The 26,352-nt window shown below is 40.5% G+C and overlaps 1 protein-coding gene across 2 annotated transcripts in view; it reads left to right on the forward strand.

The window, feature by feature from the left end:
• The window catches only part of LOC122789471 (microsomal triglyceride transfer protein large subunit-like), a 1,260,333-nt gene that overhangs the window by 803,860 nt on the left and 430,121 nt on the right, over window positions 1–26,352 (forward strand). The window lies entirely within an intron of this gene.

Consider the following 26,352-nt stretch of genomic DNA (forward strand, 5'->3'; position numbering starts at 1 on the left):
CTACTTTGTGTCTAACATCCATCTTGGCATCATACACCCGATTTATAACCTATCACAGACTTAGAGTGTTTTCTCATATTTCTTATTGTGTACAGAAATTCAGATGCATGTGGAATCTGCTCATTTTACAAGTACAGTTTGATGTTTAGTGTGTCATTTATTTTTTGCCTTTTAGCCATTCTATTTTCCTGCTGGGTGACTCCCTGATTCAGTCCTCCTATTGTATACATACTCTGTTCTAGGTATGTACCCTGTGCTGACTCTGCATTCCTGCCATGTCTCCTATTCTTTTTCTTTCTGAAATGATATCAAACAAATGCTGATAATTCCACAATTGAATGTAGTGCCGCTAACCTAACAATACTTAATCCTCATACAAGACTTGATAAATGAACTGCTGCTTTGGCTGCAAGAAGAATCACAATATTTACTGAATGAAAAGGAAAATACAGTTGGTACCTTTCATCTCAACCATTTTACAACTCGACCGTGCTCTCGGCTACCCAGACATCCTACAGTTCGAACACCATCTCGCAATTCAACCTGGAAAGGAGGCTGAAATGTATTCATTGTTTCCTGTTGTTGTTGTTGTGTTGTTTATATAGTACAGTTGTTTTTTTTTAAGTGTTACCTTAAAGAAGTGAAGAAATGGGGCCAAAGAGGAGTGATACCAGCAGGAAAAATTAGTGGCTGAGCATTGAAAAGAAGAAAGAAATCATAGATAAAATTGAGAGAGGAGGTAAAATAGGATGAAAAGCAGAACAGCATGGTGTGCCTAAGTCTGCCGTCTCAACATTTTGGAAAAATAGAAACAGCATCATGGGTGCTAAGGTGTCAAACGGAGCAACAAAGGTTTTGGGCAAACACAGAAAAATAATTCATGAAGACATGGAGAGGATGCTTCTTGTTTGGATCCAGGAGCGGCAGATGAAGGGAGATCCAATAAATCTGACCATGATCTGTGAGAAAGCTAAGCTCATCTTTGAAGATCTACAAAAAAAAAAAGAAAAAAAAAAACTCCAGGAAGTAGCTTACCCCTAGTTGAATGAATGGGCCAATCAGGTGCCTGAACAGGAATGAGTGAGGCAGGTGGCTCTTGCCTATTTCATGACATGTGGCTCTAGCCCACTGGGAGAATGAATGAACCAAGCAGGGGAATGACTGAGCAAAGTCCTGGAGCAAGGATTAAAAAAAACAAACACACCAGTATACACTGTATTATGTGTTATTTCTTTTGGGGGTGTGAATAGAAATCTGTTGTAAGATATTTTAAGTTATAATGTTGTTATTTCTTTTGGGGGTGTGAATAGGAAACATAAGATTTTTATAAGTTATAATTTATATTATATATATGCCATAAACAAATTCTGCAACAGAAGGAGGAAACTGATGTGGAATAAGGTGAAGTCCCAAGACTGGAAAAACTCCCTTATCAGCCTCAACAAAAAGTTGAGATTTCTCATCATATCCTCTAAAGTTAGCTATGAAAACAGAATTGCAGCAGATAGTAAAGACAACCACAAGGCCTTCTATAGTTATGTAAAGAATCTCCACAGCAATACCCAGATTTGCTCTGAGCTACTGCACAGTGGTAGCTCCAATACCGAGCCAACAGATATTGCGAGTATACTGGCCAACAGATTCAGTGCCAACTTTACCCCTCCCCCCCCCAAAGGACCAATCACAATACCAGTAGATTGCCAGGCCCCCAGTATTACTGCTCCACAGGTTAAAACAGCACTCTCCAAGGCCAAGAATACAGCTTTAATGGGACCTGACAATATCCCTGGCTGTGTTCTACATGGACTGCTGAGTGAACTGGCACCTCACCTGTGTGCCCTGTTCAATCACAGCCTCATCTCAGGCTTTGTCCCTACCAAATGGCGCACTGTTACAGTCATCTATCTCCACAAAGGAGGAGTGACTACAGACCCTGAGAACTGTCACCCCATTAGCCTGATGAATCTGATATACAAAGCTATGGAACACATCATCATGGACCTAATAAATAAAGATATATAGGAAATCTCCAAACTCTGGATCTTACACAGTTTGGTTTTGTGAAGGGTAGATCATGCCTGCTCAACTTGGTCAACAACTTTGAGTCAGTCACCAGAGCTGTAGATGAAGGCAAGATGATTCATATAGCCTACCTTGAGCTGGCCAAGGCCTTTGATACCATTCCCCACTCAGGAATCATAGAAAAAACTCACTAAGCTAGGCATCAACCCCTAAATCACTAGATGGGTTGCTAACTGGCTCACAGATAGAACCCACAGTGTGAAAGTAGCTGACTCCAAGTCAGACTGCCTACCAGTGATGAGTGGAGTCCCACAGGGTTCGGCCCTGGGTCCTCTCCTGTTTGGTATCTACTTCTCTGAAGTCCAGACCAACACAAAGGGAATCTGGCTGACAAAGTTCGCAGGCAATTGCAAGTTGGTAGCTATTATTAACTCCACAAGTGATGTTGACATTCTACAGAAAGGCCTCACTGAGACCAATGACTGGTGTTAAGGTCAGTGCCAAAAAGTGTGTCATCATCCCCTTTTGGAAAAACCCAGTTCCCATGAATTACCATATCGGTGGTAGTCCACTGAACACAGAAGGTGTTATAAGAGATCTGGAAACACAGGTTAACAGCAACCTCTCCTTTGACCACCACATTGCCACTGTGGTCAGAAAGTCCTTTTATGTGGCACATCTCATTACTAAGGGTTTTGCATCCAGGAAGAAAGAAGTCATTGTCTTCATCTACTCTACCCTCATTAGGCCAGTCAACAAGTACAATGCCCCATTTGGCATGTACCTCACTAGACACCTGCAACAACTGGAAAGGCTGCAGAGTACCTCACAAAGAGAATCCTATGCCTTAAAACACTCGTCCTATATGGACAGACTCAAAAAACTCTAGCTATTCTTTGTCTCATATCACCTACTTAAAGGCGATCTCTGCCTGACTTACAAAGCCATGTCTGACCCAGCTCTGTTAGAAATGCTACATCTAAAGAAATTCCAATCCCTCCACACCACACGCTCCAGAAACCTCAACCTCATTACCACAATCAACAGAATGTGCTAGAGGGACATATTCATAACCCAGAGACTCCCCATGCTATGGAATAGACTTCCCATACATGTCAAACAGAGCACCTCACTGGCCCCCTTCAAGAGAAATCTTGATGAGTGGATGGGAAATAGAAAATTCACCCCGGGGATCACTCCAGTGGCTTTACTCAACTGAGGCATTGGGAACTAAGGTCAGGTGGCATGATGCCAGGGCAATCCTATGGGCTAGGCTTGTAAAGGCTCCAGGGCCATTAGCCTAGTACACACCTGTGAACCTATATCACACTAAAGTGAACTAAATAAAACATTAATCATAATCAGAGACACCAGATATTCATTTCTTAACTGCTATCGCACAAAGATGTAATGAGTATGCATTTTAGCTGGACAAGGGAACAGGTTAGCCTGTATTCTTGGATGGATTTAGCATCAAATAAATTTGCATGTGACATGAGCCATAGTTTTAGGAATACAGTAGTCCTCCATTCCTCCTCCACATCCTCTCCTCCATTTAAAAGCTGTTCTACACTTCAAATCATGGTGAGCTGCATTTTTTTTAGTGTATTTAATTTTTTTTTTTTAATTTTGTTTGGGCCGGGAACGAATTAAACCATTTTCCATACATTGGTATGGGAAATGGCATCTCGCATTTTGACCTTTTCGCAATTCAACCACGATTCCAGAACGGATTACGAGATTACAGTTGAATTGTGATGTACCACCTGTAAACTTGTGATTTATTTATTTTTTTACTACAACAATACTGTAATCACATCCACATTTTTCACAATGAATAATGCTTAAATAGAGACAGTCAAGTATTACATATACTTAGATGCAGCCATTGTTAGTATACTTTCATATTTTGATTTTTTTCAATAGAGTAGTACAAGACATTCACAAAAAGCCATGTACACTTTATAGCATCCATAGAAACCATTTTCCACTATCAGAAATCTTCGTAGCTCACTTATTATTCCCAAACTCCTGTATAGATAGGGTTGCCACCTTTCCAAATGGCCAAAGTGGGACATTTGTGCTACAAACATCAGATTTTGCAGGGCAAAACATACCCACGGCCAGTACAAAGGACAGAACTTCAGTTTTTTGCCTGAATGAAAGTTTATTCTTGTAGCATTTTAGTTCCTTATTCTGTTTCTTATAACATTTAGGTTTTTCAGATACAGAATAACTGTTTTATGCAACTATTACATAAAATATAGAAAATAATTTTGTCCTAAAATCTCAGGACATTTGCCATTTTCACAATTTTTTGCAGGACACAATTGCCCAAAGAGGGACTGTCCCTCGCAAAGTGGGACAGGTGGTAACCCTATCTATAGATGAGGCATTATTGGCAGTTTCGCTAAAATCACATTCTACAAGCCTGAATTATCATACTGGAAAACCACAAAATTCACTGCTCAGGTAACCAACAACATCCACACCTGCAATATTCTAAACAAATACCTTTGCATATCTTTCAAAATAATAATTAATTAATTACAACTGTCTTAAGATTTTCTCAAAAAATCCCATGTATCAGTAACTGCCCAATGTTCATCTTTCCCACTGCTGCAGTAGCCTGTAGGATGTGTCGGTTGTTTCCTGCCTAACAAACAACCAGCCATCTTAAAAAAGCTCTGGCTTCCCTTCCCCTTCAGTGTCACTCTGGATTCTGATTGGCTAAAAGCACCTCTCAGACTTCTCAGGAGAATTGTATTGTCTAAAAGTAGTATTTGTCCTTTAAGAAATCCAGTATTTGTTCACAATGTTGTCATTTTCCTTTTAGAGACTGCTTTTTTTGAAGAGTCTTTTATGTATGTCGGGCTAATTTTGTGAGAAATTCTGTGTAGCTTGTTTAAACGTTTATTTTTTTTGGGAGGGGGCAAAAAAGATTATGAAGGGATGGGCAGGAATTTGTGTCAGTGTAATGGTTATGCTTGCATAATGATATCCTATCTGCCATATTGCTTTTTTGTCAGTGTATTTTTGGATGTTTGAAAGTACTGACAGGCAGTTTATGTTCTGCCTCTGATTTTTTTTAATGATAGAGCCACTAGGTAAAATGTTGTGAATGTACATGTGCTGCTTGTGAACACTTAGCGACAACTTGCCTTATAACCTTCTCGATCCAGCAGCTCTTGACTGCTTTTGGTTCCTATTGTCCAGCTGGAGCATGGATACTTATACCCGTCCTGCTGGTTCTTCTCCCACTATACCTAGAAAGAAAAAAAAAACACTTACCAAGAAGTCCTTGCCATTATCACGGACTCAGTCTATGCCTCAGCAGACAGTGGGTGAACCTGTTGTGGCCATTGGTTATTCCTCATACCACTCATATTTACTTCTTTGGTTTCCTCTGTTGTCCTGTCAGCCATCACAAACTGAGGGTGGGGTGGGTCACCCATGTTCTCTTCACTTGTTCCAGTGTCTAATACGGCATGAGAGGAAGTCTGGCAGATCCTTCTCTGGGTAACCTTGGCAAAACACCATTGGACAGGGCAGAATTCCGTTCTTCTAGTCGATCTTCTTCCAGTGGAACTCATGCTAAGGAAGAACAAAAGACTAGCATTGTTCTGAAAAAGTAGTTACTGCTAAGAAAGATGATTTCTTTACCTTGGCAAGGAAAGCATTGCTGACAACGAATACTGCTACACAGAAGCTATTACAGATAGGCATCCCCTGTAAAGTAATTCCTAACGAAACTGGGTCTGATGATTCTGCCTTTGTAAGAGATAGGGCTTCTTCTCCTGCAGAGTCCCAAATGCAGCTATCTGATTGTGAAGAAAATATTAACTCATCCTCCTGTGGAGGGCTTTTCGTTTAGTCAGACCATAGAATGAGTGATGTTTTTATGGGAACAAATGAATATCTGCCCCCCCCAACTGTGGAGATACTATGACATGTTACAAATGAATTTATCTGATTCTTCTTCCGTTCCTCCTACATTGCCAGCCTTGGAAGATGTGTTGAATGCTACCTGTAGTCTTCCTGATATCCAGCCTTCAGTCCCTAAAATAGCAGATAAGCTGTATAAGGTACCTCACACTAATAAATGTCTCTTCCTCTCACCTTAGATCTGATCCAGCAGCAGTTTGTACTTCTAATACTACTTCTGGCATCAGGTTTGTCGTTAAGATAAGTGCTTGTCCTACTAACAAGGAAGACAAGATGTTTTGACTGCATCGGTAGGAGAACATTTCCTCCTTCCATTTTAGCCTTCAGAATTCTGAATTACCAGGCATACATGTGGAAATGTATGCTTTGTCCAATGGAAAATTACACAAACTCCACTCCACACACCTTCAGATAGAAACAACTCTGATCCAAAACAATACCAAAGCAGCAAAATCTTCAGAAGTCAGGAATCGAAAAACAGGAACCAAAGTCAAATCCAAAAGCAAACTCTTTATTCTCCAGCGCCTCGGTGTAACCACCTTTCAAGAGTATGTTTTTCGATTCCTGACTTCTGAAGATTTTGCTGTTTTGGTATTGTTTCTATTTGTCCAATGGAAAGTCTGATGGAATTGGCTACCACTCCTCCTAATGAAGAAGGCATTTTTTTAACCAAACTGTAAAGCTTGATTGAGCAGATACAGTGTCTAGGGCTGCTGTTACTGATACAGTGCTGAGAAGATATGCTTTGGTACATAAAGCAAAAACTGAGGGTAATGCTACTCAATGCTAGAAGTCTAAATTTCAAAATGCACTCACTCGAGGCACTCCTTAAAATGGAGAACATCGATATCTGTGCAGTGACTGAGACCTGGTTCAAGGCTCCAGAGAGCGCCCCTGCACTACCAGGCTATAAATCATACCACACTTTTCGGCCATGTAACCTGGACCGAAACACCAAAGGTGGGGGTGTGTCCATATTCATTAAGGATATCCACACCTCCAGGCTAGTTGCTCAGCATAATGCATCCGAGGTCATCCAAATGCAACTAACTCTTGGCAAAACTGCAATCCAAATTGTAGCTTGCTACAGATCCCCCCACCATGCCCCAGGATTCCCACTCCTCTTTTCTTGATGTACTGGAAAATATTAGGGTTCAGCCAAACACCCTAATAATGGGCGACTTCAACTACCGCACCATTAACTAGGAAAACTACTCATGTACCAACTCCTTAGCCCAACGCTTTCTGTAGATCAACTTATCCACACCCCCACCAGGGGCAACAATATCCTAGACCTAGTCATTACCAACATGAGTGACCGGTGTTCCACACCTGAAGTCAACTCCTCGTTGGTCCGTTCCGACCATAAGCTAATCACCCTTGATATCCACATCCCACCCCCACACCCCATTAAGGAAACCACAGTAAAAAATTTCTCCAAAGCCAACTTCATGCTTCTTAAGACAGAAGTAGTGAACTTCATGACACCCATGCAGATGGACAATACAGTTACAACTGCTGAATCCTACACAAATGCACTCTATAAGCACTTACATGAGTGCATGGATCGTGCTATCCCAAACAGAACCAAGACGCTATCCTCCAAAAAAAGGAAGCCAATCTGGTGGTCCCCTGCCATAAACAAACTGAACAACAGAAGGAAGAAACTGTTATAAAAGAGAGTAAAATCCCATGAGTGGAGGAGCTCCCTGGTCAGCCTCAGTAAGAAGCTGAGATCCCTTTTAAGATCCTCCATAGCTAGCTACGAAAATAAAATTGCCACTAATTCCAAGGACAACCACAAAGCATTCTATAGCTATGTCAAGAATCTCAATGGCAACACCCAGATCTGCTCTGAGTTACAGCACAAAGGCACGAAAATTATAGAACCAACTGATATTGCCAACATCCTGGCAGATAGGTTCAGTGCTAACTTTACCCCCCCCACCCCCTAAAGGGCCCATGTCTATACAGGAAGAATGCAGAGTACCTGTAATCACAACTACGCAGGTAAAAGCTGCACTCTCTAAAGCCAAAAACATGGCATCCATGGGACCGGACAACATCCCAGGCTGCGTTTTACACGAACTTCAGAATGAACTGGCTCCCCACTTAAGCACCATGTTCAATAATAGACTCGCATCAGGCTTTGTGCCCACTGAATAGCGCACAGCAACAGTTCACAAAGCCTTCACTCCACAAAGGGGGAGCGACCACTGATCCCGGGAACTATAGACCTATTAGCCTGACGAGCCTGGTCTGCAAAGTCATGGAACGTATCATCATGGAACTCATAAACAAAGACATTGGTAACCTCCAAACTCTGGATCCCACCCAGTTCGGGTTTGTGAAAGGCAGATCATGCCTCCTGAACCTGATCGACTTCTTTGAGGCAGTCACCAAAGCAGTAGATGAGGGTAAGGTGGTTCACACAGCCTATCTTGACCTCACCAAGGCTTTCGACACCATCCCCCATTCTGGAATTATAGCTAAACTCAATAAACTAGGCATAAATCCCTACGTCACAAGATGGGTTGCCAACTGGCTCACTGACAGAACCCACATTGTAAAAGTTGCAGACTCCAAATCTGACCTCAAACCAGTGACAAGCGGAGTACCACAGGGTTCCGTCCTGGGACCGCTCCTGTTAGCCTGTACTTCAGAGAAGTAGATACCAAACACAGAAGGCCTCTGGCTAATGAATTTCGCAGATTACTGCCAACTAGGAGCCATAGTCAAGTCCCCAAATGATGTGAACATCCTACAGAAGGGCCTCTCTGAGACAGATACCTTGTGTCAGAGCCATGGCCTCAAGCTCAATGCCAAAAAGTGCAGTGACATCCCCTTTGGTAAAAACTCTGTACCCATGAACTACCACATAGGCAGCAATCTACTTAACACCGAATGGGTGATAAGAGACCTTGGGACAAGGTGGACAGTAGTCACTCCTTTGATAGTCACATCGCCACAGTAGTCAGGAAGTCCTTCTACATGGCATACCTCATCATAAAAGGGTTCTCATCCAGGAAAAAAGAGGTCATCGTTCCCCTCTACTCGACACTCATTAGACCCACTGTAGAGTACAACGCCCCTTTTGGAATGTACCTCACAAGACATCTGCAGCAGCTGGAAAGGCCACAGAAGTACCTCACAAAGAGGATTACTGGACTCAAACAAATGCCCTACACTGACCGCCTTAAAAAACTCCAGCTTTACTCCATAGCATATCGCCTACTCCGAGGTGACCTCTGCCTAACATATAAAGCTATGTCAGACCCAGAGCTGTTGGACATGCTACACCTAAAGAAATCCCAATCCCTCCGAGCTACACGCTCTAGGGACCTAAACCTTGTCACCACAATAAACAGGACATGCTGGAGGGATAGAGTCCTATCCCAGAGACTTCCCATACTCTGGAACAGGCTACCCATCTATGTCAAGCAAAGGTCTTCATTAGCACTCTTCAAGAAAAATCTTGATCAGTGGATAGGAAATAGGAAATACACCCCGGGGATCACTTCTGTGTCTCTGCTTGACAGTGGCACAGGAAAATAACTTTCTTGGGTGGTGTAAGCCAGGGAACCTTGTTGGCTAGGCTTGCATAGGCCCTTTGGGCCGATAGCCTAGTACCTACCTATGAACCTATAACCAAAAGTTTGTTGAGCAGGAAAAGTTTGAAATCTTAGATTCTGGTTTAGATGGGGAAGATTTGTTTGGCTGTTCTGCCACCAATGTTGTCAAACAATATGATGAAAGAGGAAATTAATTTATAGATATTCCCCTTTCACAAACAAGCCAGATAAAGAAAACCAGCCTTTTTCTGGCAAACAATGAGATAAAAAGAGGAGGCTGAGAGTAAAAAAGCAATGAGATTCATTTCAGAAAAGGGGGCATACCGGTAGTACAGAATGGCTGTGTCAGCATTCTTCCCCTCCCTAGTCTGTGGCCAGTATCTCTTCTTAACACCCTCAACATCCTCGTTTAGAAAAAGATTGTCTCAGGCTCTTGTGTGATAGAAAGTGGTGCAGGAGAGTTACGATGGCACTGAATACAAAAACCTCCTTTCAGGGAATTCCTCCTCACCCTCTAAACTAAACAGAATTTGTTCTCAGGTTCTTCAGTCTTTGCACACACAGGGTGTCATATAGCCAGGACCCTCAAGTCAAAGGGGCAAAGGCTTCTATTCCGGTATAGGAGGAATGGGAGAGGAATGAGGTATATTCACATGTACCATGGAGGAATTTGAGAGGCATGAGGTATGTCTGTTTGTAACATATTTCTGGTACCAAAGAAAAAGACATCTTGGAGACCAGTACAAGGTCTTTAATTCCTAGATCTGTACGTGAAAGTACCAAAACTCAAAATGTTGACCATACAGAACCTGTTACCCCTCATTACTCCATGTATTATTTACTGCGGTGGTGGTGCTGCGGTAGCGTTGTCGCCTCACAGTAAGACGTTGTCCTGTTCGATTCTCAGCTAAAGCGTCTTCTGTGTGGAGACATGCGTGAATGGGCGTACCTTTGTTGAAGGTTGTGCGTCAGAGCTGGCAACTCGGCACGTAAAAATCTACTGCCAATCATTAGCGGACCGGAGTTCCGCTGTGGCGACCCCTAACCGGGAAAAGCCGAAAGACACAACAACTCCCATGCATTATTTGGTAACACTAGACTTAAAATGCTTATTGCCACATTCTTGTAGTCTGAAGTTTCTAAGGTTCACTGTTTCTGTGTCACATATTAGCAGTTCTCTGCATTATCCTTTCATTTACTACCACTCCAGTGGTGTTCCTGAAATGCTTATCTAAAGTCCTTTCTTATTGCACACTAAATGGTATTGATATTTTCCTTATTGAGATTAATTACTTACCTTTGCAGAATCTCTATCCAGATGTAAAGCGTCATTAACTCAGGTCATGTCTTTTTTGACCAATCTGGGCTTCTAGATAAACATTTCAAAATCCTCCTTCAGTATGTTTTACAGGATTTTGTTTCTAGGCTACCTTCTAGACACTTCTCTTCAAAAGGCCTTTTTGACACAAGAGAAGGTGGATTTTTATCTGGAATTTTTCCTAAAGTGCTCCAATCAGTCTCAGGCTTTTGCACGATAATTTTTTCAGAATCCTAGGGCTCATTAGTTAGTGCAACTAACTCTAGGCAAAACTGCAATCCAAATTGTAGCTTGCTACAGATCCCCCCACCATGCCCCAGGATTCCCACTCCTCTTTTCTTGATGTATTGGAAAATATTAGGGCTCAACCAAACACCCTAATAATGGGCGACTTCAACTACCCCACCATTAACTGGGAAAACTACTCATGTACCAACTCCTTAGCTCAATGCTTTCTAGAATTCATAAACTCCAGTGCCCTGGATCAACTTATCCACACCCCCACCAGGGGCAACAATATCCTAGACCTAGTCATTACCAACATGAGTGACCGGTGTTCCACACCTGAAGTCAACTCCTCGTTGTTCCTATCCGACCATAAGCTTATCACCCTTGATATCTACATCCTGCCCCCACCCCCCATTAAGGAAACCACGGTAAAAAATTTCTCCAAAGCCAACTTCATGCTTCTTAAGACAGAAGTGGTGAACTTCATGACACCCATGCAGATGGACAATACAGTTACAACTGCTGAATCCTACACAAATGCACTCTGTAAGCACTTACACGAGTGCATAGATCGTGCTATCCCAAACAGAACCAAGACGCTATCCTCCAAAAAAAGGAAGCCAATCTGGTGGTCCCCTACCATAAACAAACTGTACAACAGAAGGAGAAACTGTTGCAAAAGAGAGTAAAATTCCATGAGTGGAGGAGCTCCCTGGTCAGCCTCAATAAGAAGCTGAGATCCCTTATAAGATCCTCCAAAGCTAGCTACAAAAACAAAATCGCTACTAATTCTAAGGACAACCACAAAGCATTCTATAGCTATGTCAAGAATCTCAATGGCAACACTCAGATCTGCTCTGAGTTACAGCACAAGGCACGAAAATTACAGAACCAACTGATATTGCCAACATCCTGGCAGATAGGTTCAGTGCTAACTTTACCCCCCCCCTCACCCCCTAAAGGGCCCATATCTATACATGAAGAATGCAGAGTCCCTGTAATCACAACTATGCAGGTAAAAGCTGCACTCTCTAAAGCCAAAAACATAGCATCCATGGGACCGGACAACATCCCAGGCTCCGTTTTACATGAACTTCAGAATAAACTGGCTCCCCACTTAAGCACCATGTTCAATAATAGCCTCGCATCAGGCTTTGTGCCCACTGAATGGGGCACAGCAACAGTTATCCCACTCCACAAAGGGGGAGCCACCACTTATCCCGGGAACTATCGACCTATTAGCCTGACGAGCCTGGTCTGCAAGGCCATCGAGCGTATCATCATGGAACTCATAAACAAAGACATTGGTAACCTCCAAACTCTGGATCCCACCCAGTTCGGGTTTGTGAAAGGCAGATCATGCCTCATGAACCTGATCGACTTCTTTGAGGCAGTCACCAAAGCTGTAGATGAGGGTAAGATGGTTCACACAGCCTATCTTTGACCTCGCCAAGGCTTTCGACACCATCCCCCATTCTGGAATTCTAGCTAAACTCACTAAACTAGGTATAAATCTCTACGTCACAAGATGGGTTGCCAACTGGCTCACTGACAGAACCCACACTGTAAAAGTTGCAACTCCAAATCTGACCTCAAAGCAGTGACAAGTGGAGTACCACAGGGTTCTGTCCTGGGACCTCTCCTGTTTGGTATCTACTTCTCTGAAGTACAGGCTAACACAGAAGGCCTGTGGCTAACAAAGTTTGCAGATGACTGCAAACTAGGAGCCATAGCCAAGCCCTCAAATGATGTGGACATCCTACAGAAGGGCCTCCCTGAGACAGATGCCTGGTGTCAGAGCCATGGCCTCAAGCTCAATGTCAAAAAGTGCAGTGTCATCCCCTTTGGTAAAAACTCTGTACCCATGAATTATAGGCAGCAATCTACTTAACACCGAATGTGTGATAAGAGACCTTGGGACACAGGTGGACAGTAGTCTCTCCTTTGATAGTCACATCTCCACAGTAGTCAGGAAATCCTTCTACGTGGCACACCTCATCATAAAAGGGTTCTCATCCAGGAAAAAAGAGGTCATTGTTCCCCTCTACTCTTCACTCATTAGACCCATTATAGAGTACAACGCCCCTTTTGGAATGTACCTCACAAGACATTTGCAGCAGCTGGAACGGCTACAGAAGTACCTCACAAATAGGATTACTGGCCTCAAATAAATGCCCTATACTGACCGCCTCAAAAAACTCCAGCTTTACAGTACTACTAATAATTTATTTTCTCCAGCTTTACTCCATAGCATATCGCCTACTCCGAGGTGATCTCCGCCTAACATATAAAGCTATGTCAAACCCAGAGCTGTCGGAAATCTCAATCCATCTGAGCTACACGCTCTAGGGACCTAAACCTTGTCACCACAATAAACAGGACATGCTGGAGGGATAGATTCCTGTCGCAGAGACTTCCCTTACTCTGGAACAGGCTACCCATCTATGTCAAGCTAAGTTCTTCATTAGCACTCCGGGGATCACTTCTGTGTCTCTGCTCGACAGTGGCACAGGAAAATAACTTTCTTGGGTGGCATAAGCCAGGGAACCTTGTTGGTTAGGCTTACATAGGCCCTTGGGCCGATAGCCTAGTACCTACCTATGAACCTATGGCTACTTTGGTACTCATGATTCATCTTGCCATGTTACACATGAGAAAGATTCAGTGGTTTATAAGAAGAATATGCACTGAGCATTTGCATTCTCTGCAGTATCAAATTCCAAGTTTGGGCCTTATAAAAAGGGCACTGTGTTGGTGGATACAACAAATTCAACTGAACCCAGGTCTCCCCTTCTGTCGTCAAACCCCAAACCAATCTCTCAGCACAGACATGTCAGATTTTGCTTGAGGGGTATGTTTCATGGAAATAAAATTTCAAGGCCTATGGAGTGCTTCAGACAGACCAAAGTCCATCAACATAAAGGAGATTTATTTATTTATTTTATTTATTTTACATTTGTTAACTGGGGGGTTTCTGACTGAGCCGAAAAGGCCCCTTTTCAGCAGAGGCCTGGGGAGAAAAGCTCCACATAGAAAAATTACAGGTACATTTAGATATTTAGACATCATCAGTATAGACACAAATTACAATAGACATGTTTTTACAGTGGTATGCAGCACATCAGCAGTTACAGTGGAGAGAACAAACAAGAAAATATTAATTTAAAAATAAAGGTAATTAATAGATTTGATGTGTACAGCTGAAATTTGGAACATAGGTAGAATACATACATAGTACACAGGTACAGTACATACATTGAACATTAGCCAGTGTTTGTGAGTAAGAGTGAAAACTATTATCAAGTACTCTAGGTTTAGTATGTGTACCTTTCACTAGCCTGGGGAACATTCATGCCACTGCCAACTTTGCTTGAGATGTTACCTAATGAGGTTTTTAAAGGAGGCTTTGGACAATGTGTTTTGTATGCTAGTGGGGAGAGAGTTCCATTTTTTAGCCACTGAACTACTATATAGTGTGTCTCCAAAACTATTGTAGCTGTTGGTGACTTCTAGTAGTAGTTTACTTGATGACCTAAGAGGCCTTTTGGGTGAGTGATGCTGTACTAGGTTTTTAAGGGCAGGATGTTGGTTGTGATCCATGCTTTGAAGAGTGTCCATTCATGATGGTCTGTAGGACCTCTTCAAGTTATTAAAAACAATGCCACAGTCATGTGGTACATAAATGAGCAGGGAGGTACATGATTGTACCCCCTATACATACTGGATACGATGGCACAGGAGTCAGCTCTTCAGCATTGCTTAACCCTTCAAGGATCTTATATTTTTTCAGAGCAAAGTATAGTGGCATACAAGCTGAGCAGGACCAGGACAGAGCCTCACAAATGGAAATTAAGCAGGAGGGTCTTACAGAAACTGATCTACCTGTGGGGAACACCTCTAGTCAATCTGTTTGCCTCCTTTCAAGAAAACTAAACAAATTTTGTTCCAGGTCTCCTTGCAACCAAGCCTGGAAAAGAGATACATTTTTACTCCCTTGAGGGGAATGTTCCTTTATGTGTTTCCACCCTTTTCATTGATATCTAGGGTAATTTTGAATATTCTAAAGGATACTCCAGAAATCACTGTGGTGACCTCCTTTTGGGCCAGGCAACATTAGTCCTGTCTTCGTATGGAATTGGCCAGGGGCAGTTACTACAAGCTTGCTCACAGACTGGATCTAGTCACACAAGACAGGGTAGTTTGATACTCCCCCCAGTATCACTCAACTTCTCCCGATTGCCTGGATAATGCAGTTTTAGTACCTTTGAGGCACTTATTTTATGAGAATGGTGCAGTAGGTGCTAAAAAAGGCAACAAAGTGCTACTAGAAAATTCTATATTGGAAAGTGTAAGCGATCTGTGTAGAGCCTAACCAATTACCTAGAGTCCATCAGAGATTTTCTATACTGGTGCTCAAATATTTGTAAGAGTTACTTTCCTGTGGCCACTCTTATTCCTCTATAAAGGTTCATCTTGCTGTCATCTTGGCATGTCTGCCCATGGATCTTTCTTTTTCTTCTCTGTTTGTTGTTTCTGAAAGGAGTTTTACACCTGAAACTTCCTCTTCAACAGGTTGTTCCTCCTTGAGATCTCAATGTTGTGCTGGATAAATTGACTATGTCACCTTTTGAAACTGCCTATCAAGCTAATTTAAGGTTCTTGGTATGGCAAACTGTACTCAAAAACTCAAAAATGTTTAGACAGAAGTCTCTTGCAAGTAATAAAAATACATTAAGGAAGCATTTACAAAAATATGAGACAGAAACCTTGGAATTTCATAACCAACATCTGGAATACTTTATAATGCAAATTAAAGGACATTAGCATTAGCAACCATTAAATGTGAAAGTAAATCTCTACTCAACATTAGATTGTCTTGCCAACATGTGGCATCACCTAATTTAATCATCCTCTATCTCACCAGTCCCTCTTCACCTTCTCAACTGCAATAACATCTGCTTACTGTTGATTTTACTACATTATATCTAATTAGTTTTTTTGCACCTGTGTGTCTATAACGTGCTGCCATACATATCTTGCCCCTCTTTCCATTCATCCTTATCTCTAAACATTACAACATTTCTGCTGCTGAAAATATCTCATTAATGTTGTCTGAAAGAAAACTGTATAGATTTGTGTTGCTGTTGACATTTTTGTATCACTCTCTCCTAAATAGTGCACTTTTCATAAATATAATACTTACACTAATTTGTTTTGTTGCATTCTCTGTATTTTTAGCCACATCACATCTGAAAATGGGCATCACCCATAGGGCTTACATGGTTAATAAAATGTATATAAGTAAATAAATAAAGTTCTGCAGCTGCACATGTACTGATTATATGGCACAGTGCTGCACATATTGGGGATGACACATGTACTGATTATATGGCACAGTGCTGCCCATATTATGGATGACACATGTACTGATTATATGGCACAGTGCTGCACATATTAGGGATGACACATATATTGATTATATGGTACAGTGCTGCACATATTACGGATGACACATATAATGATTATATGGCACAGTGCTGCACATTTTAGAGATAGCACATGTATGGATTATATGCCACAGTGCTGCACATATTAGGGATGACACGTACTGATTATATGGCAAGTGCTGCACATATTAGGGATGGCACATGTATGGATTATATGGCACAGTGCTGTACATATTAGGGATGACACATCTATTTATTATATGGTGCAACGCTGCACATATTAGGGATGACACATGTACTGATTATATGGCACAGTGCTGCACATCCTAGGGATGACACCTGTATTGATTATATGGCACAGTGCTGCACACATTAGGGATGACACGTGCTGATTATATGGCACAGTGCTGCACATATAAGGGATGAAACATGTATTGGTTATATGGCACGGTGCTGCACATATTAGGGATAACACATGTACTGATTATATGGCACAGTGCTGCGCATGTTAGGGATGACACGTATTGATTATATGGCACAGTGCTGCATATATTAGGGATGATGCAAACTGATTATATGGCACAGTGCTGCACATATTAGGGATGATGTACTGATAATATGACACAGTGCTGCACATATCAGGGATGACATATGTATTGATTATATGGCACAGTGCTGCCCATATTAGGGAAGACACATGTACTGATTATATGGCACAGTGCTTCACATATTAGGGGTGCCATGTATTGATTATATGGCACAGTGCTGCACATATTAGGGATGACATGTACTAATTATATGGCACAATGCTGCACATATTATGGATGACATACTGATTATATGGCACAGTGCTGCACATATTAGGGATGAAATGTACTGATTATATGACAGTGCTGCATATATTAGGGATGACACATCTATTGATTATATGGTACAGTGCTGCCCATATTAGGGATGACACATGTACTGATTATATGGCACAGTGCTGCCCATATTAGGGATGACACATGTATTGATTGTATGGTACAGTGCTGCACATATTAGGGATGATACATGTATGGATTATATAGCACAGTGCTGCACATATTAAGGATGACACATGTACTGATTGTATGGCACAGTGCTGCACATATTAGGGATGACACATGTATGGATTATATGGTACAGTACTGCACATATTAGGGATGACACATGTATGGATTATATGGTACAGTACTGCACATATTAGGGATGACACACGTCTTGATTATATGGCACAGTGCTGCACATATTAGGGATGACACATGTATTGATTATATGGCACAGTGCTGCCAATATTAGGGATGACACGTGTTGATTATATGGCACAGTGCTGCATATATTAGGGATCACACATGGACTGATTATATGGCACAGTACTGCCCATATTAGGGATGACACGTACTGATTATATGGCACAGTGCTGCACATATTCGAGATGACACATGTATTGATTATATGGCACAGTGCTGCCCATATTCGAGATGACACATGTATTGATTATATGACACAGTGCTGCCCATATTCGAGATGACACATGTATTGATTATATGACACAGTGCTGCACATATTCGAGATGACACATGTATTGATTATACGGCACAGTGCTGCACATATTAGGGATGACACATGTATTGATTATATGGCACAGTGCTGCCAATATTAAGGATGACACGTGTTGATTATATGGCACAGTGCTGCATATATTAGGGATGACACATGTACTGATTATATGGCACAGTACTGCCCATATTAGGGATGACACGTACTGATTATATGGCACAGTGCTGCACATATTCGAGATGACACAGGTATTGATTATACGGCACAGTACTGCCCATATTAGGGATGACATGTACTGATTATATGGCACAGTGCTGCACATATTCGGGATGACACATGTATTGATTATATGGCACAGTACTGCCCATATTAAGGATGACACGTACTGATTATATGGCACAGTGCTGCACATATTCGAGATGACACATGTACTGATTATATGGCACAGTACTGCCCATATTAGGGATGACACGTACTGATTATATGGCACAGTGCTGCACATATTCGAGATGACACATGTATTGATTATATGGCACAGTACTGCCCATATTAGGGATGACACGTACTGATTATATGGCACAGTGCTGCACATATTCGAGATGACACATGTACTGATTATATGGCACAGTACTGCCCATATTAGGGATGACACGTACTGATTATATGGCACAGTGCTGCACATATTCGAGATGACACGTGTATTGATTATATGGCACAGTACTGCCCATATTAGGGATGACACGTACTGATTATATGGCACAGTGCTGCCCATATTAGGGATGACACGTACTGATTATATGGCACAGTGCTGCACATATTCGAGATGACACGTGTATTGATTATATGGCACAGTACTGCCCATATTAGGGATGACACGTACTGATTATATGGCACAGTGCTGCACATATTCGAGATGACACATGTACTGATTATATGGCACAGTACTGCCCATATTAGGGATGACACGTACTGATTATATGGCACAGTGCTGCACATATTCGAGATGACACGTGTATTGATTATATGGCACAGTACTGCCCATATTAGGGATGACACGTACTGATTATATGGCACAGTGCTGCCCATATTAGGGATGACACGTACTGATTATATGGCACAGTACTGCACATATTCGAGATGACACGTGTATTGATTATACGGCACAGTACTGCCCATATTAGGGATGACACATGTACTGATTATATGGCACAGTACTGCCCATATTAGGGATGACACATACTGATTATATGGCACAGTGCTGCACATATTCGGGATGACACATGTATGGATTATACGGCACAGTGCTGCCCATATTCGAGATGACACATGTATTGATTATATGGCACAGTGCTGCACATATTCGGGATGACACATGTATTGATTATACGGCACAGTGCTGCCCATATTCGAGATGACACGTGTATTGATTATATGGCACAGTGCTGCACATATTCGAGATGACACATGTATTGATTATACGGCACAGTGCTGCACATATTCGAGATGACACGTGTATTGATTATATGGCACAGTGCTGCACTACATTTTCTCACATGGTTGGCAACATTCCTGCTTCAGGAGGTACTGATGTCTAAACTTAAACTTTTTTATTGTATATGTTTGCTAACTGAAATAACCCACTAGACACAAGTATGCCTTTTCAGGGGCAAACCAGAAGCAATGTATGGTTAAGTGACTTGCTCCGAGTCACACAGTAGGCAAATAGAGGTTGAAAGACTCAAACTATTAAGTCCTTTAAGAAAATGTAGTACCGATTTCATGTTATTTTAGGCACAGTCCCACTGTACGTTTAATTGAAAATGTGACCTGTGCTTGTGTGTATTTAATACACGCACACACACATGCTCACGCGCACACATACACACGTGTCAGCATCTCCTGATTACCTTTCTTTTCTATTTATTTATGTATTGTATCTTACTAATTTGAGCTTTGTAGGTGAACCAGTGTGTGGAGTAGCTTGTACAACTTGCAGTCTTCTGAAGAATGTAGGTGTCCGGTAATTCACATCTCAGGAATATGCATTTTAATGTACTAATCCTACTTCCTGTTGTTCCGTCTGTCTCTGATGATTTCAGGGTACTTTCAGTAAATAATCTACACATGAAAAATGCGTAGTTTATTTGAAACAATACATTCGCCTACCTTGCTTATGGATGATCTGTTCCATTTTTGTTAGCAGCTTTTACTTGAATTGTTGTCAGGATTTGCATTGAATATGGCATAGCTTTACAATACTTGTTCTGTATGAGTAAACAATACAGGGTAGTGCATTATATCTCTTGCTTTTTTTTGTATATGACTATTCTCAGATATGATTTATGTGATTTCTCAAACATCTGACTTCTCAGTTAAATTGAAACATTTATTTGCAGCTTTGAACAACAGGCCATGGACACAGCTGTGTTAGAAAAGACAAGTCTGAATTTCTTTCCTTACTGATTATTTTGGCACAGGCAATCTGTTAATGAAGCATTTCTCGGTAACAGTGTTTCTAATGAATATCATTGCATTTATGAAATTCTTTTAGTAGTTGTTTTGTAATTTGGTAACCATGATGTTACCCAAAAAATCAGTTGTTCTATCAATTCTTAATGCTTCTGAGGTAATATACTATGCTGAACATACCTGTTATGTGTAGCCCCTTGTGTGATCTTATGGTTGACTTTCAGAATATTGTAATAGGTTATGCAACATCCTGTGCAGTCTTGGATGTGCCCTACACAAAGATTTTCTAAGTGTGCTTTACAAGGGTTTATGTCTTTTTCGTCCTGACCCTCTTTACCATTGGCAAATTCACAGAGTATCACAACTATACACTGTTACTAGTAGTTTATTTTCTATTTGTGTATGCTTGTCTTGTGCATCTAGTCTTTCCTTGTGGAGGAGCATGACTCCTATACCATTCTGAATGGCATCTGCTTGAAGCACATCTGGCTTATTTGCATGCTTTTTATTTAAACCTGATGCAGTTATTACCAGTTATTGAGAATTTCTAGGCTGTTTTTTTTCAAAGCTGTATGCAGACGGGTCTATATTAGAAGCACGAACAATCAGTATGTCACAACCTGTTAATCAACATGTATGTGTCAAACGACCATTACAGTGAATGGCCACATCGTCGATTTTTTTCCATGGGAAAGAAATCAATAGGCCAGATATGAAAAACACAACATAACACACACTATAAAGTGGGGGGCTTTGCCCCCCACACACCTCCAACTAAATATACTAACTCTGAGATCACACTACAGTGGGGAAAAGGGCAGATTTAACACAATGCCAACTCAATCACTTTCCCTTGGAAACAAATCAATGATGTGGCCATTCGCTGAAATGGTGATTCAACACATGCATGTCGATCAAGCGGTTGTCGAGATTCTGACCATTTGTGCTTCTAATATAGACCCTATGCAGGCTACATCTTACTTTAACAGCTTTCTTAGAAGCAGAGTTATTTCAGGCATACTTAGTTAAAACTGTGTAAGATTCAACATAATTTGTAAAAACCACTGTAGTGCTCATCTCCTAGCTGCTGTGACCTTTTTCTCTGTTGGACTTCAGACCCTAAGACATGAAAATATTGCTCAAATAATTTGAGACTTGTAAGTCTTATTCAGAGTTTGTGTTTATTTTACTTGAAATTGTGATGTTTAAATCTGTTAAGCGGCGTTGTCATTCACTTGTCATAATTGTCTTGTGTCTGACACCACATTAACAGATAATCGCTTATTTTTACTTTGCATTCCAAGCCTTCATTTACTTGTACAATAGCTTTCTGGAGCACCTCTGGTGTATATGAAATACAGGTTGGAAAGCTAAGGAATTGTTGAATGTTCACAATGTAGAGTTTTTATAATATAGCTTTATCTCTAGAACCCCTGGTTTGCTTCTAGTGTCAAAAGCAACATAACATTTGGCATTTTTAACACTATGTCTTCATCCTTAAGCAGTGTGTAATGTTGTCTTTTAATCACTTTACTCAAATTGTGTGGATCAATACAATTGAGAATCTTGTCTTGCTTTGCTACCTTTACCATACTGTTTACCTATTATTTGGCTATAATTGATTCTCAGCGAGATCTAAGGTTTCCATTTAGTTTAGATTTACCTGCATTTGATATTTTCTTGGCAGATTTCCTAACCATGTAAGTAAATATGCATAGTCATGTAAGTAATCAGAATAGTCATGAATGATGTCATTGCCATGGATCTGTATAGTATCTGAAATGTCCGTGGCTGTATGACTGCTGTTGTACACATTCAGAAAATTCACCCTTTGCTTTCACAGTGTGAAGTCATTTTTATAATTTCTTTATTTTTACCAGTCAAACAACCCAAAAATACTAGAAAAATAGACTTCTTTGAGTGCTAGAATTTTAAACTGGATCTTGTACTTCTTATGTTGTATTAACATGGCAGTAGCTTTTATCCCCTTCGTTTTAATTGGTGCTCTAAATATGTAAGCAGTGATTACATATCTTTATTTTCTGTGCCTTTTTACTTTAGCTGTACACAAGTATCTTTAGCAGTTCTATTACACTTCACACTTGCATTAACATTCAGTGTTTCACTTAATTTCTTATATGCATCCTGACTTAACATTCTTGTCACACTGCTTCAAATGCATTTTCAAATTTTTACTTGGCATCTTTTCACTTTTGTAGCACTCCCTGAACTATTTATTGGTATAACTCATTTTCATGTTTCTGTTCCACAACATGCACATTATTTTGAACTTCACTAGAAGTTCTGTTTTAGACACACCAGCAGCAAAAATTGGATGCAACAGTGTGTTGGTCCAACAATGATTTATGTCCTTTTGGTATTCTGAAAATACTAGGAATGACAGCATTGTTCACTTTTAAATAATTTAAACGGTCTTGTCAACTGCCATGTTCAACAAAAAATCATCCAACCATAAATCAGTCTTTGCATGGGAAATACTAATTTTATTTCTAATCAAAGAAATAAAAAATGTCCATTCTTCAGTCCAACATTTTCTGTGAATATAAGAAAACATCCATTAACAACATACCATCACCTTGTCGAGTTTCATAACCCTTATACTTCTATCATTACTTAAATCATAAAGAATTTTTCTTTCTTTCTTTCTTTGGTGGTTAAAGTAAAAAAACTCTTACGCTGATGGGATTTTAAGGAACAAATTTCCATCTCACATGTTTTTTTCAAATACCTGAAGTGTTGGTACAAGTAAGGGATTAAAAAGACTAGACCTACGCAACACATCAGCATACAGTACAGTACCATCAGTATCATTAAAACAAAATGCTAGATTGAGTTTATGTACAAATAATTTATGCTCTTGCAAAAGTCTCACCATATTGAAATTGGCTGACGGAACAAAAGTAAAGCCTTTACTGAATAAATCACCATAGAGAGGTGAGACCTCCAAGTGACTATAAAAATATAAAACCCACCGAAATTATGAACTGTACCAGATGAATCAATTAAAAATTCATTAATTATGTCCAACTCTGTCCTGTGCCTTTGCCCCTTCTGTTGTTGGGGTATTATACTCTCTGCATTGTTGGTGGGACATTCCAACAGCAATCTGGATAACTGTTTACATTCCCATTTATTCTGTTCTGTAACCTCCCCAAGTGTCGAGGAAGAGGGATTCGATTCTCAAAAAAAAAAAAACTTTGGTTTTCAACAACACCATTCAAGGTCAGTGTATTTCCATTTCCAAAATCAAAACTGTAGAAATTGTGCTGCGTAATTAGCATAAACCAAAAACACCACTGAGGATCCAAAATGGTAAAATCAAGGGTTTTAATAACAAGATTGAGCTCTTTCGTATCTCTAAAGAGACTTCATCAGAATAACCATGAAACCAACCATCAGTTCTTTTACACTATGCTTCCAGCATTTCCATTGGATAATTAAAAACTTTGAATCATCATTTACAATTTTGTAAAGATACAGGATGTTAAAAATCAATCCCACAATCAACCTCCTTAATGGAAGAAGGTTTTGAAGGTGGACAGGGACAAATCTGCTTATTTCTATGGTCTTCATCATCTCATAACAATTTTCTCTCCTCCTTTAACTTAATAACATCACATTCCTGATCAGTCCATTTAAAAAAGCTGTTGATATGATTCCTGCATAGAGGGTAACAATAACTCTTCCACAATTTCTTGATGTAAAGATTTAATTAACCTCTCAAGTTTAAGCATTTCCCTCTCATCATTTGCCAGAATCCCCATCAAATCCATACCCACACGATCAAATAACTGAACCAACTCATAATGTAACATGGAATTCTCGATAATGCCATTGGGATATTTAAAAAATGTAACCCTTTGGGTACATGTTTCACTGCAATACTGTCTAAAAAAGGCATTATCAAGCTGCAAACAGTGGTATTTGGAAAGTAGTTTCACAAACGAATATATTTTATCCTTCAAAGTGGCATTTAAACCAATTTTACTACTGTTAATTTTCTTTTTTTGTCCTGGAAAAGGTTTTAATATCTGAGAGAGGTGGTAATTAGGCTGCCTTATTGGTGGCACATGAGCTTCATTGGCAGCTATTTTTGGATGCCACAAATGCCCCTGGTTTTAATGATACGGTATCAGTTTTACTTTGTAGATGTTATAGAATGCCAAGTTGTGATGCAAATTATACTGAAGTGTTGCTATATGTTTATATTTTTTTACCTGTACAGGTTTTGTGCCGAATTTGCCACTAGATGGATTTCTTAGAGTATCTAAAGGGTTTTGGATTTAGGAAGATGTTATCTGATGAAGTTCATATTAATTTGTTTTGAGCGAAAGCACTAACCATTAAAAGGGTGAGCTGTTGACTTGCCTTGGGAGCTTAATTTTTCTTGTTGCTAACACAGGGTCTAAAAAATTGATTAAAAGCAGGAAAAGGATTCCTGCCATGCTTATAGCCACACCTAGCAAACAAGATTTGAATTTAAATTTTCCCTCTTTAATGTGCACATGATGGCTTCCTTTCTTGTCTCTGTTACTGCTGCCTTGCAGTATTACTCTGTTTCTCATTTGACTCAATTTTCTCTTGTTCACTTTGTTTTCTCTCTTAATTCTTTTAACTGTGTACTACTGGCATATTCAATTGCTGCACTTTCTTGAGTATGTCTTTTACCACAGACTAGGCGGTAATGGATCACACAACTCACCGAGTTTGCACTATTTGCCTTGATTCTTTAATTCAGTAACATAAGCATCTATAATCTCGGTAGGGCCTTGTGAAATTTTGAATAAATGGCAATTTTTTTTTCTGTGATCACAATGATTCCTTGATGCCTCTGCAATTGCTATTTTATCTTTCTACTCTTCAAGAAAAATTAAATTATTAAATACCTTCAAAACTTCCTTCCAAACAGCATACAGAAATGTGTCTCATATCTTTTCACACTTTGCTATCCCACTCAATGTGAGAAGTAATTCAGATAGCGGAATCTAAAGCTTCCAGTTTTTAGGTGCTTATTACCATTGTGCCAGTTGACCATCAAGCCTCCCTTTATAGGTCTTAGATCTGTTCATTCCTCCATATTGATTTTGCTAGTACAAAAACAAAAGCTGACCAGACTGACCATCACCCAGGCAGCAGTGGTAAGCATTTGTGAAATCTCAGGCACCCCAGTAATAAGAGAATTGTAATTATGGCCCTTTCCCTTTCTCTTGCTGGATGGGCATGTGACCCATGTCACACTGTGTGGGCCAATATGCTTTCCCTTTGCAAGTGCATGTTTCACTTCAGTCACAAAAGAAGGCTATAATCAACTAGTGGCATGGTGTGTTGATGGCCTGCCCCTGGGTTGCTTCTGCATTTGCTGTTTCTCTGTTAAAGTATGAATGGCAACCCATGGCCTCTTGTGCTTCCCAGGATGAGCATTCCCAATGGCCTGTTGTGCTTCCCAAGCTGAGCATGCCCTGTGGCCTGTTGTGCTTCCCAAGCTGAGCATGCCCTGTGGCCTGTTGTGCTTCCCAGGCTGAGCATGCCCTGTGGCCTGTTGGGCTTCCCAGGTTGGGCATGCCCAATGGCCTGTTGGGCTTTCCAGGATGAGCACACCCACCCTTCCTGTGCCAGCTGCAGAAAATGCCAAAGCAGCTAATCAAACAAGGGTGCAATAGTCCATAATCAGAGTTTTATCACTATATACACCAGGGCTGGCTTTTAAAGCTTCCATTTTTCTGCTAAATTGCCTTGAGAGAATTCCAAG

The sequence above is a fragment of the Protopterus annectens genome, chromosome 14.part0 (genome assembly GCF_019279795.1).
Source record: "Protopterus annectens isolate FY-2018-M chromosome 14.part0, PAN1.0, whole genome shotgun sequence".
Classification (NCBI taxonomy): domain Eukaryota; kingdom Metazoa; phylum Chordata; order Ceratodontiformes; family Protopteridae; genus Protopterus; species Protopterus annectens.